The sequence below is a fragment of the Hipposideros armiger genome, unplaced genomic scaffold (assembly GCF_001890085.2).
Source record: "Hipposideros armiger isolate ML-2016 unplaced genomic scaffold, ASM189008v1 scaffold_58, whole genome shotgun sequence".
NCBI classification, from domain to species: domain Eukaryota; kingdom Metazoa; phylum Chordata; class Mammalia; order Chiroptera; family Hipposideridae; genus Hipposideros; species Hipposideros armiger.
The window spans coordinates 2226112-2234360 of NW_017731408.1; the positions used below are offsets into that span (position 1 = coordinate 2226112).

At 41.2% G+C, this 8249-nt stretch overlaps 1 protein-coding gene across 12 annotated transcripts in view; it reads left to right on the forward strand.

The window, feature by feature from the left end:
• Positions 1-8249, forward strand: part of FHIP1A (FHF complex subunit HOOK interacting protein 1A) — a 208684-nt gene that overhangs the window by 165357 nt on the left and 35078 nt on the right. The window lies entirely within an intron of this gene.

Here is an 8249-nt window from a genome sequence, read left to right on the forward strand (position 1 = left end):
GTCACCATCCATGAATTAGGAGAGTGAAAATGCAAAAAAAAAAAAAAAAAAAAATTACCAAAACCTAAATAACAGGTGTGCTGGGGGAGGGATAGTCATGAAGCACTGTCTTTATTCACACACCTCCAATTTGGGCCAGTTCAAGTGCATTGAGAGTAGACTTCAGGGAAGCAGTGCTCAGTGAGGACGGCTCAGGGCCTAGGGAATGCCATCATTGCCCAGACAATGCCCAGATGCAGGTGGCACCGCCACCCAGAATGTCCCCATTGCCTGGCAGTCCCCCTTCGAGCCCAACCCTGCCTCCCGCTGGGTGGATGGTGAGGTCTGGAAGAACCCTGAAAAGCCATTTGTTCACTCCTTCCCTTTTCCCTCAGAAAGTACATGTTGATGACATGTAATTACTTAATTAATTTATATTTCATTGATTTAGTTATTATATTTAATATATTACAGATACATTGAAGCAATGCTGGGGAAGAAGGACACACAGGCATTGTATTTAACATCTTTTCCTTAAAACATGTTGCCGAAGTCATTGTAGCCATTGTATTAATTTCCTCCTTCCTCAAATATTTTAAGAATGAATAGCCAAACTCGCCGACTTTGGAGGGCACCTCCATGTACCTCCCCAGCCTGCCTCTGACCGAGGTGTCCGTGAAGCGTGTGGCCTAGAGGTCAAGGAGCAGACGGGAGCCTTGAGGGGACCAGGAGGGAGCGGGCCTGAATCGTCAACTGCAGACTCTTTTCAGACTTGGAATAATTAAACGCGTTCTGCCCAGAATTTTTGGCCGAGACAGTGGGACTGCTGACTGAGAACCAGGGTATCTGTCTTCCCTCTGTACTTGAATGTTCTTGGTGCTCTGTGTCCTTGAAGGGAAGGAGATGGCCGTGAGGAGCCCGTCCAGCTGCCGCATGCGGCTGAACTTGGGTGGGCATGTTTCCTGCCTGTCTGTGAGCTGTGTCTCTCAGGGAACAGCGAGCAGGGTCTTAGCCTGTGTTCCCGTAAGGACCCCTGCGTGCCTGTTTCATGTGACCCAGCCTCCTCGTTCCTGTCCCCACTGCTGCTTTCGGTGGGCGTGGTTCACCTGGGTCTCACTGTTCCCTAACTCTCCATTTGGAACCGCTGGGACGGAGGACTCACAAATGACCCAGATGGACTGTTAGTTTGCTAGTTTTCTCTTCTGTGGCAAAGGAAAAGCCAAGCAAGTGTGGCTTCTAACTTGGAGAGGGCGCAACAGTCACCTGACCCCACTGCCTGCCACCTGCCTGAACGACAGAAGGTAGGACCCATCTGTTTGTTCCAATGTGACTGGATCACAAAAAAGCAGTTAGCAGGTGGGAGATTTATTTTTCAGGACACACATAAACCTGCCAGTACAGGGAGGAATCGGGTGCTAATTTAGATGCAAATGGAATTTCCCAAGTAGAGCTGATTACAGAAAGGTCAGCGTGTCTATGTGCTCCATTTCACTCCTACGCTCTGCATTGCATTACTGTGCTGCTGCAGTTGTGGGCACGATGGCTGGGTTTGCCCTGGCTTCATTTTTGAGAGGGTTTATAGACGTGGCATGTGACTCATGGTGTCTGATTCTCCCTTCCCACCACCCCTTTTTAAAAGAAAGAAAATTCATTTTGTTCATATCTCAAAAGCTTGAAATTTTAAATGAAAAATGAACTGTTGGAGCTCTTAGGCTAAGATAAAAAGGAATAGATGTACTGTAAACTCAGTTGCCATCCTGTTCAGAGAACTGATCTCAATGATGCATGAGTTTTTTCCAGACCAGGCCACGCTGGGTCATAGCCTGGAGTACAGGGAACGGGTGACAAGAACTGGTGGGCGAGACAGGGGAAAAAAGGTTGAATTGGTTTGGTTATGGCCATGCTACAGTAGTGTTTTCCAGATGTTTCTGACTGCCGTGCACAGCCAGAAATTTATTTTATACATTTTTGTGTGTTATACTGACTATATAACAAGGCACATACATACATAATGTATTACATCCATTTTGAATAAAATATGTATACAGAAGTTTCACAACACAGTACTTACTCTTACTGCATGCAGTGTACTCTGAATATTTTCTATTAGAATCTGGTCTAAACCATTAGTGAACAAATAAATTGATTTCACTGCCCACTTTTGGGTCTCAAACTATAGTTTGAAAAGCACCAGTTTAAGGGAGTGGTGAAGAGTGCTTGGCATGAAGGAGGACTCAGGTAAGGGCTAGTGAAGGGTGGAAAGGTGGGCAAAGAAAGAGATTTATTTCAAAGGACTTGACAGCAGCAAAATTAAGTACCTGAGGCAGGGCTCCATTCTAGAACTTGGGCTGAAATGTAAGCACATAAGAGTGCCTAAGCAATTGTAAATAACACTGCAATGAACATAGGGGTGTGTATATATTTTCAAATTAGTGTTTTCATTTCCTTTGGATAAGTACCCAGAAGTGGAATTGCTGGGTCATATAGTTCTATTTTTAGTTTTTTTGAGGAACCTCCATACTGTTTTCCATAGTGGCTGCACCAGTTTATATTTCCCCCAACAGTGCACATGGGTTCCCTTTCCTCTACATCCTCGTTAACACTTGTTATTTCTTGTCTTTTTGATAATAGCTATTCTAACAGGTGTGAGTTGATGTCTCAGTGTGGTTTTTTGATTGGCATTTCCCTGATAATTAATAATGTTTAGCATCTTTTCATGTACCTGTTGGTCACCTGTCTTTTTTGGAAAAATGTCTATTTAGGTCTCTTGCCCATGTAAACAATTTTCTTCTTTGCCATTGAGTTGATTTCTTTATATATTTTGGATATTAACCCCTTATCAGATATGTGATTTGCAAATATATTCTCCCATTTCATAGGTTGCCTTTTCATTTTTTTGATGGTTTCCTTTGCCATGCAGAAGCTTTTAGTTTGATGTAGTCCCACCTGTTTATTTTTGCGTTTGTTTTTAGAGTCAGAACCTTTTGCTTTTAGAGTCAGATCAAAAAATCAATGCCAAAACCTGTGGCAAGTAGCTTATTGCTTATGTTTTCTTCTAGGAATTTTATGGTTTCAGGTTTTCCATTTAAGTCTTTACTCTATTTTGAGTTATTTTTTGTGTATAGTATAAGATAGGTCTAGTTTCATTCTTTTGCTTGTAGCTGTTCAGTTTTCCCAACACTATTTATTGAAGAGACTGTCCATTCGCTGTTTTATATTCTTGGCTCCTTTGTCATAATTAATTGACCATATATGTGTGGGTTTATTTCTGGGCTCCCTCTTTTGTTCCATTGGTCTATGTGTCTGTTTTTATGTCAATACTATACTGTGCGATTACTACAACTCTGTAGTATAGTTAGAAATCAGGGAATGTGATATTTTCAACTTTGTTTTTCTTTCTCGAGATTATGTTGGCTGTTCGGGGTCTTTTGTGGTTCCATACAAGTGTAGAATTATTCTAGTTCTGTGAAGAATGCCACTGGAATTTTGATAGGGATCACAGTGAATCTGTAAATTGCTATGGGGAATATGGACGTTATTTACAATAGCCAAAATATGGAAACAACGTAAGTGTCCATTGATAGATGAATGGATAAGTGGCAAATCTTGCCATTTACAACAACATGGATGGAACTTGAGGGCATTTTGTGAAGTGAAATAAGGCAGACAAAGACAAATACTGTATGATTTCACTTATGTGTGGAATCTAAAAAATAAAACAAATGAACAAACAAAGCAAATAACAAAACTCATAGAGGGCCAGCCCGAGTGGCTCGTTTCTTGAGTTGGCTGGGGACACCAGCTCTGAGCAGCAGTCCCCAGTTCAGATCCCACATGAGGGCCAGTGACACTGCGCCCTCTACAGCTAAGATGGTGAACAACAGCTCAACCTGGAGCTGGGCTTCCGTGAGTCACTGGTGATGATGTAGGCCGCAGTGGGGCTGGCTGGCAGCTGGCGTGTGCTTTCGTGAGCTGCCGTGAGCCACCATGAGCAGCGGCTGTCCAACGGCCGGCAAGTGACTGCCTCAGCCAGGAAGAGCGCAATGATAATACCAACATGGGACAGTAAAGCGACATCCTCCACAACTAGACTGAAGAACAAAAGGACAGCAACTTGTCTATTCCCCTTCCCTGATTCCCCAATAAAAATCTTTAAAAAATAAAACAAAACAAAAATACTCATAGATACAGAGATTGGTGGTTATCACAGGGGAGGGGGGCTGGGGGTTGGGTGATATAGGTAAAGGGGATCAATTGCATGGCGATGGATGGAAACTGGAGTTATTGTGGTGATCACTTTGTAATGTATACAAAGATCAAATTATGTTTTACTCCTGAAGCTAATATATACCAATTTTACCTCAACTAGGGGGGGAAAAAAAAAAAAGAGTGCCTAAGCAGATATGTTGTCTAAGGTTCACAATTGCACTTACCTTGTCAAGGATAATTATTTGTTTTCAGGAACGGTTTTTCTTAGGTTATTGTAGTCATTCTGGTCTACCTTGAGTAAGAAATAACATTTCTAAGTTTTACTATCCTTAAGCTTTATTATTGTGTATTATGAGGCGGTAAGGTAGAACTGCATCTACTATTGGGTTGTCGGAAAAGTCATGACACATGTTGCGACAGATGGCACTAGTTCATTTTTGAAAGTACTAGAGTCATTCACATCTCTGTTATTGCTATGTCATTTGACAGCTGACAGTTCTAACTTCATTCTAAAAAATAACTGAGCGATTTGGTTGAGTTTTGGAGATTTTACAACAAGTTGAAGATGGGAGACCAAACTGTGCATTTTTACCATATTTTACTGTTTTACTTCCATAAAGGGAAGAATGCACATCAAGCTTGTGAAAAGTTGCATAAAGTTTACATAACAATGCTCTATAAGACCGTCAGTGCATGAAATTCCATGCTGCTGATTTTGATCTCAACGACGCTCCTCAGTCAGGGAGGTCCACCGAGGTTGATGACGACAAAATAAAGGAATTGATCGAGTTAAACCCACGTTACACGAAACGAGAGATTGCAGAAACATTGAACATCTATCATTCAAGCATTCACAACCACCTGAAGAAGCTGGGATATGTAAGCAAGCTCAATATTTGGGTTCCACATAAACTCAAAGAAGTTCATTTGACTGCGTGTATAAACATCTGCAATATTCTCATTAAACGTGAGGAAAACAATCCTTTTTTGAAGCGACTGATAAGTGGTGATGAGAAGTGGATTGTTTACAACAGTGTGGTGTGCAAACAGTCTTGGTCCCAACGTGACGATTCGCCTCAAATGACATTGAAAGCAGACATTCATCAGAGGAAGGTTATGTTCTCAGTGTGGTGGGATTTTAAAGGTGTTGTGTTTTTCGAGCTCCTAGCAAGGAACCAAACAATCAATTTGAATGTGTACTGTTGGCAATTGGACATTTTGAATAAATCCATCATCCAGAAACGTCCAGAGCTCGTTAATTGTAAAAGAGCTGTGTTCCATCACGACAATGTGAGACCACACACAAGTTTGATCACCCGTCAAAAATGATTGGAGCTTGGATGGGATGTGTTGCCACACTCACCATACTCGCCTGATCTTGCGCTGTTAGACTTCCACTTGTTTCGCTCTCTTCAAAACTCCTTGCGTGGTATAACGTTCAATTCAAATGAGACTGTAAATCAGCACCTTGTTCAGTTTTTCACAAATAAAGACAGGTCCTTCTATGAACAAGGAATTATGAAGCTCACTGAAAGATGGCAAAAAGTTATCAAACAAAATGGGCAATGTATCATTGATTGATCTTTGTTCTTTATATAAATAAATGAGCTTTGAAAAACAGACAAAATATGTCATGACTTTTCCGACAACCCATATTTCTACTGTAATTTCTATGTAAATCTGTAGCTACTTGAAACCCTTTATAGAACAAGGTAAATAAATATTGACAGTCACCTCTAAGGCAAAAGGCCTTGCGTATAACAACCGATTGTCCTTTGTAGCTGGACCATGAAGAGGAGGCTGCTTTCCTATTTGGCTAATCCTCCCTCTGTGGGCATTCATGGGAGCTTCAGTTCTACCCTCTGCACAGCTGACCTGCCTTCCCCTGGTGGTTTATCGTGAGCTTTCAAGTGATCACACTTAGGCTCTGGTCTCATCCTCATTAAGGAGGCTGCCTCTTTGGGGGATTAGAGGAAGATTCTGAAAAGTAAGATAATGGGGCAGGAGCAGATTTTCTGGGATAAAAGGCTTCTAAGGGCTCTTACAATATGGAAGAGGAAAGAGATGGCAAGAGAAGGGAACCAGATTTTCCTGGTTTGGGGATGAGTTTATGGTGAATGTGACCTCGATTTCTAAAGAGTGTACAAATTGATGCTTAATAGAATCGGGTATTTAATATTTATACCATGTTAAGTAAATGCTGCCCCTCCAAAGGCTTTCTTAAATCCTCTTAGCTTATAAATGACAGCTTTGATTTCTATGAAAAAAAAATCTTTCCTTTATCTAGCCTAAGAATAGTAAACAATAGATGCTTCCGTCCTCCTTTCACATCAGCCCCCAAAGACTGAGACTTATGTTCTAAAGAGTTTATTGCTGTGCTTTGGAGCTGATTAAGCTCATGTGTAATTTGAGGAGGAGGGCAAGTGGAAGATGCACTATCTGTGCAAAAGCAGCTCCTGGAATTCTGCACGACACATCAGCTCAGCAGTGCTCATTAGGTAAGATGAAAATACAGTCTTGCAGAAACGACACGCATGGCCCATTTGGAATGATTAGCACGACATTTTTTTTTTTAAGCGATCGAGACTGTTAGGGAATTAGACTTTTACCTAAATGATTTTGGATTAAGTTTCTGCTGAAGGACCCTGAGCTTGCAGTCGTGGAACGGCTGTGAGCTAATGGAACTCCCTGTTTGGTGTTGTGGGTCATTTCCCCTGTAGCTGCACTTGGTGACATCAGTTATTTTATAGGTCTTTATTAAAACTGTACCCACTCTCTGGGGCCTTCAGAGCACAAGCAGAGGAGAGGGAAGAATTAAAAATTAAGCTCAACTCTGGCAAATGTAAATCGTTGGGCCCTGGGGGGATGTCATTTCTTCAGGAAACATTTATTAAGTGCTGCCTGTGTGCCAGCCTGGCACATTGCACTGGAGTCATAAAGAAAAAGACACAGTGTGTGTCCCAGGATGGGATTAAGAGTGCCATGAGTTTGGGGACTAGAGAATACTGGAAAACACAGGGATAAAAGCAGTTTGTTTCAGAAGCTGGGACAGTGCTCTTTTCAAGGTAATCTATTGGCCAAATGGTTGACCCTTACCTGTTTCCTTTGCTATGTTCGAAGTTGGTCAGATGGCACACTGGCGTGTTAAATGTTTGAGAGGTCACAGTATGGGCACCGAGCTGGGGGTAGGGGAAGGATGTTTGCACTCTGATGCAGTGCTCAGACCGCCCAGCAGACTGCTGGGTGAGTTGTCAAGGGATTCTGAAAGAGTGGATTGAAATGTAGTATGTACATTGCTTAGAATATAGAAAGCAGACAAAAATGACTTGGTGTGATATCTTATCTGACGCATCTATCTGGAACAGACCTAAGAACCAAGAATTTTATAGAAGCAATGGAAGCCTTTACACTCAGATGTGTCCACACAAGACCTGTCTACACTTACATGAGAAGATTTGGGGATCTGGTTTCTAAACTGATTTGTGGATTGTGAAAGCAGAAAATTACAAAGGGAAGAGGAATGTCTACAAAAGGAATGGCCCAGTAACAGTGCGATAAAGTGACATTTAACACTTTTAAAGAGAGGATGAAAGAAGATGGAACACTGAAAAAGAGAAGATGTAATCACTCAAAAAGTGTTACCACCCTTTTCATTTATCATCAATCATATTAGACTCATGGCGGGGAAATTGCTAAGATTTGTCGAGTGTAGGGTTGGAATCCGAAATTTTGAACTGCTTCCCTGGTGATTTTCATGCAATCCTGTTTCAGTATTGCTATACTCCAGACAATAAGGCAATTGATGACCCCTATTGATCAAGAGATGTTATATTCTGCTTTTAGGAAGACAGAAATAGATACTTGCTCTTAAAATATTCCCAGTCACAATATTAAAATTAAACCTTTGATACTTTAATCATCAAATCCTCAGCTCTTTGAAAACTTGACTCTTCAGGGTGTTCTATTTCCTGAAAGAATGACATTTTACCACATGGGAAATACTAACTGGCATTTATATATATATATATATATATATATATATATATATATATATATATATA